Below are 12,641 nucleotides of genomic sequence, written 5' to 3'. Positions count from 1 at the left end.
AATGTTGTTTTCATGCTGGTGCCTTAGCAGTTTTACTGCATTCAACTAAAGTACCGTATTGGCCTCACCACTGATTAATGTACGCAGAACGAAAGGTGAACCACTTAGGACTGGAAAGGCAGAACAACCACCGTGCAGGGGATTCAATTAAGGGCCTTCTTTGTAGCTGCCAGTGCTCCTTATTTATGAGCAGAATGAGAGTATGAGTCTCTTCACTGGCATTGTTGCAGTTGGCATTGCACTTGACTTCTTTCTAGGTAAACCAAGCAAGTTATGCACCATGAAGTGGCACTATTCGAACACTGCAGTCTATAAGCACTCGTGTTGAATGTATGAACCTAAGACATCCCGTGATTTTAGTGGCTGCAATTGGGCTCTGGTTATAATATCACTGTTTTCTTCTCGCCTGCAGATGGGAAAGCTGGAGATTTTTTTTTCTAAATGCATGCATCCCACCCACACTTCGTCTTTCCTGTAAATACCTTCTTGAGTTAGGTACTGTGCGTGCGCTGAAACTCTAGATCAGGAAGCATAGGGACTGCAGGGCAGAATTCGATAGAGTGGTCTGACTTCGAGGAAGAACTGTCTGATACAATGAGTACCATAAGTGTTGTTTTGGTAATGCTTTATTGCCAGCAGTCTCTACTTGGAAGAATACAGCGCCAATCAGGTGTTGACACTGAAAAACATTAAGACCGGGCACAGGTTTCAGTCTGTCACTGAGCGGTTTTGAACGTGAAGAGTTCCTCTGTACCAAATGAATATGCTTGTGCCGAATCTCTTGGACATGACTAAAAAATTGATTGTTTATGCTGGAAGCACCTCTGCTTGCGGCAATGTGTGAGGCTTATGCTGCTTTGCTCTGCCTATTTTACAAGACAGCGCAGACAAGCCAAGAAGCACCTGCTGTCGGCAAAGCACCTTTCCGAACAACTTTTGTGAACATTAACATTTATAAGTGTTTCAGTGTTCTTTGCCATTCAAATACATCCTGGGTAATCATTGTCTTGTGTTGACATGCAAAGCACAGTACATCAGGCCTTGTCTTTTCTAAACCATGAGTACAGAAAGATCCCTTCTTCTTCCAAGTTCACTATGAACTTGAGTATTGGAATACACAAAGAATGCTGCTATGGCTTTGAAGCTTTGCTTCTTCATGAGCTAATTTGCTCTTCTTTATTTTGCAGGCATTATAACCAATGCTGAGAAGACAAGATGCTGAAAGAATGTTCCAAATCAACTGCAGTCAACCTATACGCAAATGCATATAGCTTATTGCTCACATTCTGTAGAATAGTATATTCAGTGATCCAAAGGGGTGAAACTCTGCAGGAAAACCAAATCGGTCTTCATATCCAACGTCCCCAATCACTAAGGCCTAAATTACGAGCATTGTAGAAGATGCAATATGTGGCATTGCACTTAAGCATACAGGAATTGTCATGGTCAAAGTTACGTAGGCATATCATAAGCAAGACGCCTGTAGTACTTTTTTTATTGTCCGTTACCTTTCCTATCTTTTTCCATCGAGAACTAATGGTCAATCCAGAGTAGTTTTTGCGTGTTGTTTGTTGTGCAGTCATTTCTAAAGCAAGCATTTTTGCATTGCTTCTTGCAGTACTGCAGTTTGTATTTTACTTACACTGCTTTTCTCTGCTTAATTTTGCAGGCTAATATCAATAAGCCAAGGGATATATGCTACCACAGGAAGAAATCTTCAATACCTTTCCTCATAGGCTCAATGGCCTAATGTTCGCTTCTGGTGCTAAAGGGCCTTCAGTTTTTGGAAATGTCTTGACTTTCTTGTTACAATGTCATGCGAGTGCATTTCTCATTATTTTGTTTATTTAATCTGTTGTTTCTTGTTTTATTTTTTTGCTTCAATCATGTTTGAGGCATTATGAGCATAGAATCTGTACCAAAGCTGCAGTAACAGCTTTTATTAGTGCTCAGCCAGATATTCGGTGTTGAATTTTAACCTGTTCTGTTTTACCTGATCTTGAGTGAAAGCCGTAATTGGTTGCTAATTCAAAGTACACGTTATAATCTGTTTTATTGTAGTTGGACATAGATGTGTGTTGGTATTTTTGATGTGTCTTTCTGTTGATATTTTTCATGATCAAATCACCTGTTGCAGATTGCTAAGGGGAGATGTGAGTCAAAAAGCGGCAATTTTCATTTTAAAAAATTCAATTTATTTTTTTTCACTGTGTCCGTAACTTTCATCTCCTCTTTTACATATAAAAAGTTCAGAGCTGTAAATCACACAGAAATTGTTAAAAAACTAGGTTAATGCTGTTTAATCAAACACTACATTTCTGTGCACACCATTTTATTTTGTATCATGTTGAGTCAGTATAGTGTTCTATATTTTGTTTGCAAAGGCTTTACACTTTTTTTTAAAAAGAACTCTGTCTAATGTTTGTTTATTATTATTTCATAAAAAAATTTTATTCATATTCAATATTTGCAGACTCCTAATTGTGCATTTGGGTTGGTGGGAATTATTTCTTTGCCATGTTGCCATGTTTCTAGCATAAATCCAAAAAGTTTAAAGATTTACTTCCACTGGACAGTTCTTCTCGACCGAAGGACCTAAACTTGGCATCCAGATGTTTTCTGAAAAATAAATATTATTTTATTTGGTTAATACTAAATTTGGCATTTGTTCCTTAGTTATAAACAAGCTCTGGCATCTTGGGCCCTAGGTTTTAATGAAAATGCTCTGGTTTTGAAATGCAGGATCAGTCATGGCAGACCACAACTTTGGCGTGTTTCCTGGACAAAGTCCACCTGATGAAAAGCGCCTTCTCAACCACAGTGTGCCATCCACTAGTACAAGCGTGAATACTCACCGGGACAAGCCCACATGCAAGCAGATTCACCAGTGCACCCACTGCGGCAAGATTTTCCAGAAGAGATCTGACCTCGTAGCGCATATTTGCACCCACACAGGCGACCGCCCGTATCATTGCAGTGACTGTGATAGCACATTCGCTTATAAGAACAGCCTGGTCAGACACCTGCGCACCCATACGGGTGATCGTCCGTACCGTTGTGACCACTGTGGCAGTGCATTTGTAGAAAGGAGCCACCTGGTAAAGCACATCCGCATCCACACTGGTGAGAAGCCATACCAGTGCCAGCTGTGCCCCATGGCATTTGCACGAAAGGGAACCCTTGTGGTACACGTGCGGTCCCACAAGGGTGAAAAACCATTCCAGTGTGACTCGTGCTCAAAGGCGTTCTCAGTTAAGTGGAGGTTAAAACACCACAAAGAGACAAGACACTAAAGGAATAGCATTGTTCCATGGTGCCCTTTGGAACACGTTTTGGTAGCTATCCTGTTGGCAACCAGATAACAGCATGCTAGCTAAGTGACCTATGAGAAGTGTTCTATCCTAACATGGTACTCGACTACTGTCCCGAAACATGCAGGTTTGATCCTGGCTGCGACAGGCGCATTTCAGTGGAGGCGACATGTTGAAGGCATGTGTACTGTGCGATGTCGCTGCATGTTTAAAGGACCCCAGGTGGTCAAAATTACCAGAGCCCTTAACTACAGCGTCGCTCATAGCATGAGTCGCTTTGGGATGTTAAACTCCATAAACCAAATGATACCCTATGTCCGTAGTTAGTTTAATTTGCAAGCATTCTTTAATGCTGACACTACACTGGCACTGGGCTATTCCGTATCTTCTTTTGGAACCACTAGCCTACTATGCTTCCAGACTTATGTGGAGTAGAGGTAATTGTGACACATAGGGATGACATCACTTCCCATTAAAGAAAGGTTTTCAGTGATAATGTGTCCAGGATTTATACCTCGTGTTCTCAGCTTTCTGATGCAGATCAGAAGAAGAAAATCTGGCCTTATTGTTTATTGGGATTTATTGCCCTAAGGACACTTGTTTTAATTAAATGTTTTATAGATTTACGGATTCCCATTGGAGCAGGTGTATTTGCATAACGTCAAAAGAAAACATGCTGCTGTGTGATTTTTTCAGTGCGGCATTCTAGTTCTAGCAGAATGTATGAGAGAAGAGAACAAAAGATTGCATGGCTAGTTTTTGTTCTTAGGTTTTAAGAACTGCTTTTTTTTAACCATAAACATTGAAAGAGGTTCACTGCACTGGTATCACTTGTCAGATTGCTCTTTCTGTGTGGCGTGCAAATGGCATATTTTGTGGAATATCGTGGCCTATTTTCAGCCTTTTTGTCGGAGTAGCAGTAGTGCTGGAATTGTGCTTTGAGTTAGCTTCTTCGTAAGGTGTACATATTACGGAAGCTAGCCTTGTTGCATTTTCTCAAGGTGTTTATGACAAGAAGGCTATTGGGTTTGTCACCACTGATGCCAGTGTTGCTGTAATTTCTTTGATTCATCTTAGGCTGTTCAGCCGATGTGCTTGTAGAAACAATCACTTCGTGGCAGCGAGAAGTCTATCGGTGTGTCTTCAGATTGCGTTTTATTTCTTCTTGTGTGTTCTTTGTTCCTTCGTATGTATATTTTGTTGCACCGGGTGTCAAAAAGTGGTCTCAACATTTTGGCTGTTTGCAGTGCTTTTTTCCTTTATTTATGCTCTGTACTTTAAAACTGAAAACCATTGGTACTCTTTGGTTTCCCATCTGTGTAGGTTTTAGCCCTCCCCATGATTTGTGGCATCACTAGCTGCATTAGTCAGCTCTGTGCCTGCACGATTACTACTCTGTGTGGTTGCATTCCCTCACTACTGACACAACAGTGAACAATTGTTTTGTTGGTTGGCTTGGAGAAAGATGCTTTCATTCTTTGCATCAGGAGTCATTTACATGAGTTAGGATTGGTAACAATTGGATGGGCAGCAATTATAAACTGCCTACTTAAAAACTATTCCCCAAAGTGGTTGCATTACTGTTGTCTGAAACACTTGTGGAAAAACACAGTGCGGCATTTCTAGAGAGCAGCTCTAATCTTGTTTGACATGTATGCTATAAAGGTTCATCTGGCATAATTGTCTTTCTTTTATCGGGCAAGCTTAGCTCACAGTTGCGCTGTATTGTTTGCAATAAAAATGGTTATGTGGCTTTTTCTTGCTGTACTGATGTTTCTCCACCAGAAAAAAATGCATTTATTGCCAAGAAAATTGGATGAAAAATGTTCCCTCCACCTGATCCAAACTCAAGATGTCAGGATCAAAACAGATCCGCCGTTTCTGTTCATAAGTGAATGGCAGTGTATCCTCAGCGATCCACATGAAAAAAATTTTCTTGATGCACTGCATATTTGCTTGCAAAGACGGCTGCTAGTAGTGACACCTATTTTTCATGTCGGTAGAGTGTGGTGATGTATCTATTTGGGTCGGCTTCAAATTGTCTCGTGTGTCCCTTTGGTGTGCTATTTCTTGTTTTCATCAAAATTATATATTTTTCAGCCTAAATAGTATGTTCATGCCCTAAGAAAGACAATTTGTTAGTTTTTCTGTGCAAAGCACTGGGTGTTTATTGCGGAAATGTGAGAAATTGTATACAAAGTGTCGTAATTGAAAACAGCAACGTAGATAAGCTGCGATTTGTAAAGTAAACATCCGAATTGTCAAGGAAGTAATTTCTTTTTCAAAAGTGCACATTACGCTTGACATTGAGAGTAAAAAAATCGTTTTACAACTGCCCGCAAAATATGTACTCAGAAAAATGGCAAATGGCTTCCTACCACACTCACTGTTTTGTGAAATAATATTTACTGCATTCACTATGTGGCATAAACAATCTAGCTTATTTGTAACTTGAAGGATTCGAAATTCACCTGAAACAAAGAAGTCACTGTTAGATGCTGCCCACTCTCTGCAAAAGCTATGAGTTCGCTTTATACGCAATCGTGCCCTTAACGTGTCGGAAGGTTAAAGTGTATTTTAGAGTGAGTTGCTATACCAGATACCAGATCATTATTGTGGCACTTTATGCTTCGCCATTTTTCTATGTTTAAGCATCTCCCATTTCTGCTTGACAAAATTTGAACTATGTTTAGGAAATTCCTCAATACTTTGTGCATTGATTCCCATTCAGTTTCAAATAATTACTGTGGAAAAATTTATCCCCTGGAACAAAAAATCTGACAATGCTTGCTTGACATACTGAGTACATTGTGACCAGTTTCCTACAATTTTTCAAATCATTCACTTCACATGCTTCTAGTCATCACCTTAACACTGTGTTATCTTTTGATGCGAGATATGCTATTCACAGTATTCTTTAAGCTAAATAGAAGATCTGGTCATTTTTTTCGGGTACTGGTGTGGTATTAAAGGGGCTCCGAAACGTCTTCCGAGGAGAGCACATTAACTCGCTTAATCACTGCTCTGTGTTGCCATGAAAACAAGAGCCAAATAATACTCTTCTACACGCAGCAGACGACCCACAATCACGCTTAAAAGTTGGCGAGCCCTTCCCTCCGACTTTTTCATCCTAGCACCCTCCTGCGTCCCCCGCATCTGTGTAGACAAGGTGAGAGGTGGCCATTGGCTAGATTCTTGCAGACGTCAGGCAGTGGCGGCGGCCAATAAGCTGCTTTGCTTCTGTGGTTCGGGAAGCTTCGCTCCCAGAGGGGGGTCGGCAAAGGAGCGCCTACCTTCCAGCATGCAAAAAGTGACGAGAGGAGAGGGAAAGGCGCCAAGGTGCTGAAATTCGAATTTTAACTACAGATAACTCAGCCTCTACAAAGCGCATTTAAATATGCCTTGCTAAACACTATTCGTGCAGTGACGTGCTTCAATATCACATGCATGCCACAACTTTATTAGAGCACCCTTCACAGCCCCTTTAATACTTCTGTTTGGGTGAGCGGGTTCATTTCTAATAGGGTACGCACTTGTGCGAAGAGAACTGGATGCAACGAAGAAACACATTTGACTTGTTTGGCTCTGTTCATGTCGTACATGTTTGTTCATAGTGTCGTGTCTTCCTGCTAGTACGTACCTTATTAGAGATGGTGTGGTATGCAATAAAACATACATATTCATGCAAGCTGCCACGATGGCTAAGTGGCTCTGGCATTTGGCTGCCGAGTGCAACGTTGTGGAATAAAATCCTGGCTACTACGGCTGCATTTCGACAGAAGTTGAATGCAAAGAAGTTATGTGCTGTGTGGTGTCAATGCACATCGAAGAACCCCACGTGACAAATTATTTGAAACTAATAGGTACCATGTTTTGGCAGAAATGAAGCCTCACTGTTTCCTAGCTCCCAGATCCCAATTTGCAGCCACTGACCTTCAAAAGTGAGCTGCGGCCTAGGGCGGCTCTAGGCACTGATTTCCAATCAGTGCCTAGCCGCGGCGGCTAAGTGGTTATGGCGTTCGGCTGCCGGACCGAAAGACGCGGGTTCGATCCCGGCGGCAGCGGTGGAATTTCGATGGAGGCGAAATTCTAGAGGCCCGTGTACTGTGCGATGACAGTGCACGTTAAAGAACCCCAGGTGGTCGAAATTTCCGGAGCCCTTCACTATGGCGTCTCTCATAGCCTGAGTTGCTTTGGGACGTTAAACTCCTATAAACCAAACCATACTATAAGCTAGGTAGTTGTATGTTAAGCACAGTGCCTGTTTGCATATTTTTCTTGTCCAGATTCTTTCATATCTTTTGCTTCTTTATGTAATGAATGGTCTTGAGTTCTTTTTATGTGTTTTCCAAAGTGCAGTCATTTATAAAGGAAGCATATTAACATCGCTGCTTTGGGCATTACAGTTTTTATTTTACTTCCGCTGCTTTTCTCTGTTAATTTTGCAGGCTAATATCAATGAGCCAAGGAATATATGCTACCAGAGGAAGAAGCCTGCAATTACAAATCTTCCCAACCCTCATAGACTCAATGGCCTGATGTTCATAGCCTGTAAAATAGCTTGTTTACAGACCTTAGTCTGTGGTCTATACGGACAAAGTGGGATAGATAATAACACGTTTATTGAGAGCACAGATACTGGGACATCAATTATGGTTATTGTTTAAGATACCATGGGCAAGATGGCCTAAGCATAAATAAGGATAAAAATATGCAGGTCACCTTGTTGTCATTTGATAGAGCAAGCAGAATATTTTTTTTCCGCAATATTTCAAGATTTTTGCTTAATTATTAAGGTGCAGCAAAAGTAATACATTCTGTGCAATGATGAGCCATTGAATGGATGTATGTGTGGTGAACCATCCTTGATCTCGTTTCTGGTGCTAAAGGGCTTTTAGTTTTTGGAAATGTCTTGCCTTACTTGACTTTGTTGTTATAGTACCATGCGCATTTCTGATTATTTTGTTTATTTTCTCTGCTGCTTCTTGTTTTTGCTTTAGTCATGTCTGAGACCGTATGAAGTATCTCTACCAAAGCTGCAGCAACAGCTTTTATTACTGTTCAAGCAGATTTTCGGTGTTGAACTTTAACCAGTTCTGTTTTACCTGCTCTTGAGCAAAAGCCATAATTGGTTGCTTATTCGAAGTGCACATAGAAGTCTGATGGTATTTTTTATGTGTATGACACTGCTGACACTAGCTGGCTAAACAGTATCTGCTTGCTACATGAGTTTAACTCAAACCTTGACGTCAATTCCGTTTTTCGGTTTGTGTTAACAGCACGTGTCTGTTTGCAGAATGAACTGTAGCTTCCTCATCTTTACCTGTAATTTTTAAAAATCTTCCTTATCTTTACGTGTTATTTTAAAAAAGTTTTGTCTGAACATGGAAACTATATTTATGTCTATTACTAAGTGTATGTTAGTTTGGTATGTGACGAGGTATGAACCAGCTTTGAGATAGGAGTGTTTTGCACTCTTACGGTCTGCCGGTAACATGAGCTTTTGCCAGGTGAAATGCGAACTGTATGCAGAATTCAAAGAAGGAAATTTCACTTCACAACTGTGCGCTTTTTAATCCCTCCAGTCACAGTTCATTCATGTGCGCACATTAAATTTGTGTGTTTTTACTACTGCTGTGAATTTTTTTGCTGAAAATGGCTGCTACCTATATATATGGAACCCTTTGCAGCAGGCTTTGAGAACCGTCTGAAGCCAGTCATAAAATTAACGAAAAAGTGTTTGGTGTATGCCTCTTGTTTATTAATATGTGTAGTGTGTGATGTCAGTGCACGTTAAAGAACCCCAGGTGGTCGATATTTCTGAAGCCCTTCACTAGAGTGTCCCTGATAGCCTGAGTTCCTTTGGGACGTTAAACTCCCCTATACATTAATGATCTTCTTTAATAATATTAATAATAGCTCTGGCAAGAGTACTTCATGTGTGCTTTCATTTGCTTGTTTTGATACCTTAGTTCTAAAATGGTACTCTAGTGACAGGAATGAGTCGGAACGGTTTGAGGCCTTGAAGTTGTGTCAGATACAGACTTATGAGAAGATGTCGATATTGAAAATAAAGGTGCGAGTGTAAATATTCGAAATTCCTATATCGAATTGAACATGTTTGTTATTCGGCTCGTACTCAGATCGAGAATTTAGTATCTGAGTTTTTTATTTTCGAAAGTTTTGAAATATTTAGTTAGCAGCAGTCGAATATATTGTGCTGACTTCCTTTAATCCATTCATGGCAGAGCCAAATTATCTGGGCAAATTATCCAGACATTAAGTTTAAGGTGTCAGGTAAACTGTACAAAGGCATTTGTTTCTGTCATTCATCGGGTCGACCGTTATCACGCGGGCACCGATTGTCTTGGATGTTTAGCAAATTTCTGCAGGTGGGCTGGTCACATGACACGAGCTGTGAACATGGTGGGTGACCACCTGCTTCAAACTATCACAGAATGAGAACACTTCTTTTAATCATCAGCATGGTTTGATGGATGGATGGATACGGCTGAACCCTTTACATCGGGCGGTGGCTCAAGCCACCTAGCCATGTCTTGTGAAATTTTACTCCTGTCTTGCTTTTAGCCACCAATCAGATAACCTTCGCTTGGTTACTTCTAACCCGAACCCGACCGCGGCGGCTGCGTTTTTATGGCGGCAAAACGCTAAGGCGCCTGTGTGCTGTGCGATGTCAGTGCACGTTAAAGATCCCCAGCTGGTCGAAATTTTTCCAGAGCCCTCCACTACGGCACATTTTTCTTCCTTTCTTCTTTCACTCCCTCCGTTATCCCTTCCCTTAGGGTGCAGTTCAGGTGTTCTAGGATATGTGAGACAGATACTGTGCCATTTCCTTTCTTCGAAAAACCAATTATTATTATTATTAATGGAATACATTGGAGAATGGAAAGCAAAGGCTATGACATACCCTTCAAATCATTCCAATTGATTGCCCCGAAATTTTTAAAAAAGGTTTTGGAGTGCTGCCGTATATCACTGCAGCTTTGTTTGCTTACTGTCAAAATTGAAAACTGCGGATGTGTTGTGTTTTCAATCTGGCATTTTAATAGTGCTAGCAAAATGTATGAGAGGGGAGAACAAAAGTTGAGCCTCAAGATTACGTGGCTTGCTTTTGTATTTAGGCTTTAAGAATTACGTTTTTTGAACAAAAAATTTGAAGAACTGGTGTCACTAGACAGATCACTGTTCCTGTGTTGCATGCAAATGGCATATTTTGTGGAATATTGTGTCCTCACTATATTCAGCTATTTTGTCAGAATAGCACTTGTGCTGAAATTGTGGTTTGAGTTAGCTTCTTTGTAAGCTGCACATGTTACTGAAGCTAGCCTTGTCATATTTTCATTGGGTGTTAATGACAAGAAGGCTATTGGGTCTGTCACCACTGATGTCAGTGTTGTTGTAATTGCTGCGATTCATTATAAGCTGTTCAGCTGATGTGCTTTTAGAAACATTCACTGCACTGTGGCGAGACATCTTTCAGTGTGTTTTCATATTCTATTTTATTTCTTCCTGTGTTTTGTTGGTTGCTTCCCATGAGTATTTTGTTAAACCTGCTGCCAAAAACAGGTCTTGACATACTGACTGTTTGTTGTAGTACTAATGCCCTTTATTTGTGTCTTGTACTTTAAAACTCCACAGTACTGGCACTGTTTTGTTTGCCATTTGTGTGAGTTTTAGCACCCCAACCCCCAGAAAATGATTTCTGGCATCACTCTTTGCACTGCTCAGAGCTGTGCCTTCAAGAGTACTACTGTGTGTGGTTGCATTCCCTCACTAGTGTCACAACAGTGGTCAGATGTTTTGTTTGTTGGTTTGGAGAAATATGCCAAGTGTTCATTCTGTATATCAGTAGTCGTTTACGTAAGTTAGGGTAATTAAAATTTATATGAGCAGCAACCAGAACTGCACACTTAAAAATTATTCCCCATGATCTGGTTGCATTACTGCTGTGTGAAAAATTTGACAAATGCAATGTGGTATTGCTAGAGTGCAGCTCGATATGTATGCACATGATAAAGGTTTAACTGGCATCGATGTTTTCACTTTGTTGGGCAGTGTTAGCTCACAGTTACACTGTATCGTTTGAAACGAAAATGGTTATGTATGGAATGCACCATTTCTTGTTTCATTGAAATGGAATATTTTTCAACCTAAATAATATATTCAGGTTTTTATGAAGACAGCCTGTCAGTTTTCCACCGCAAAAATTGTAAAACATATTATGGCAGGAAGGTGCGAAATTTTATACAAAGTGTCGTAATTGACTAAAATAGCGACATAAATATGCTTTGACTTAGAAGGTAAACTCGCGAGGGTCCATGAAAATAATTTCTTTTTCGAAGGTGTGCATTACATTTGAAATTGAGGCAAAAAGTTATGCTAAAATTGTGGCAAAATATTTTTGCAGAAGAATGGCTGATGATATGCTACACCGCTCACTGTTTCACAAAATATTCACTGCATTCACTGTATGGCATAAAAAAATATCTAGCGTATTTGCATTGTAAAGGATGTGAAGTTCACCTCAAAACAAAGAAAGGCTACTAGATGCAGCCGACTCTCCGAAAAAGCTGTGAGTTTGCTTTATGTGTACTAGATGCAGCCGACTCTCCGAAAAAGCTGTGAGTTTGCTTTATGTGCTGTTGTGCACATAACGTGTCGAAGGGTTAAGGTGTGTTTTGGGGTGATTTTCGATTGTATTCTGTAGGAGATGGATAAGAAAGAGGATACAGAGATACAGATCACAACTGAGGCGCTTTACCATTGTGGTATGTTTAAGCGTCTCCTATTTCTGCTCCACAAAGTTTGAATTATGTTTCGGAAATTCCTAAATACTTGGGGAATTTCTTCTCTTTCAGTGGCAGATTATTACTGTGCAGAAATTTATCCCCTGAAAAAAATATATATATCTGGCAATGCTTGCCTGACATACTGGGTATATCCAGTTTTCTGCGGAAACATTTCAAATGATTCACTTTATATCCTTCTTGTCATCACCTTAACTATGTGTTGTCTTTTGAGGTGGGATCTGCTGTTCACACAAATTTTTCACACCGAAAGAAAATATCTAGTCATTTTTCTCTGTTATTGGTATGGCATTAATACTATTGTTTGGACGAGTTTCACTGTGACTTATTTTTTTTGCATAAGTACGTACCTGATTAGAGATGGCGTTGTATGCCAAGTGTATTAAACTTGCATGTCACGTCAGCCTTGTACTTGTGTCTGGAAGACTTCGTTTCACAGGATGGCCAATTGGTGCTTTGCTTTTGTCACAATAATGGAAACTGAGACATTAGCGATACTTGC

The sequence above is a fragment of the Amblyomma americanum genome, chromosome 8, assembly GCF_052857255.1.
Source record: "Amblyomma americanum isolate KBUSLIRL-KWMA chromosome 8, ASM5285725v1, whole genome shotgun sequence".
Lineage (NCBI taxonomy): Eukaryota > Metazoa > Arthropoda > Arachnida > Ixodida > Ixodidae > Amblyomma > Amblyomma americanum.
This window is presented reverse-complemented; position numbering follows the sequence as displayed.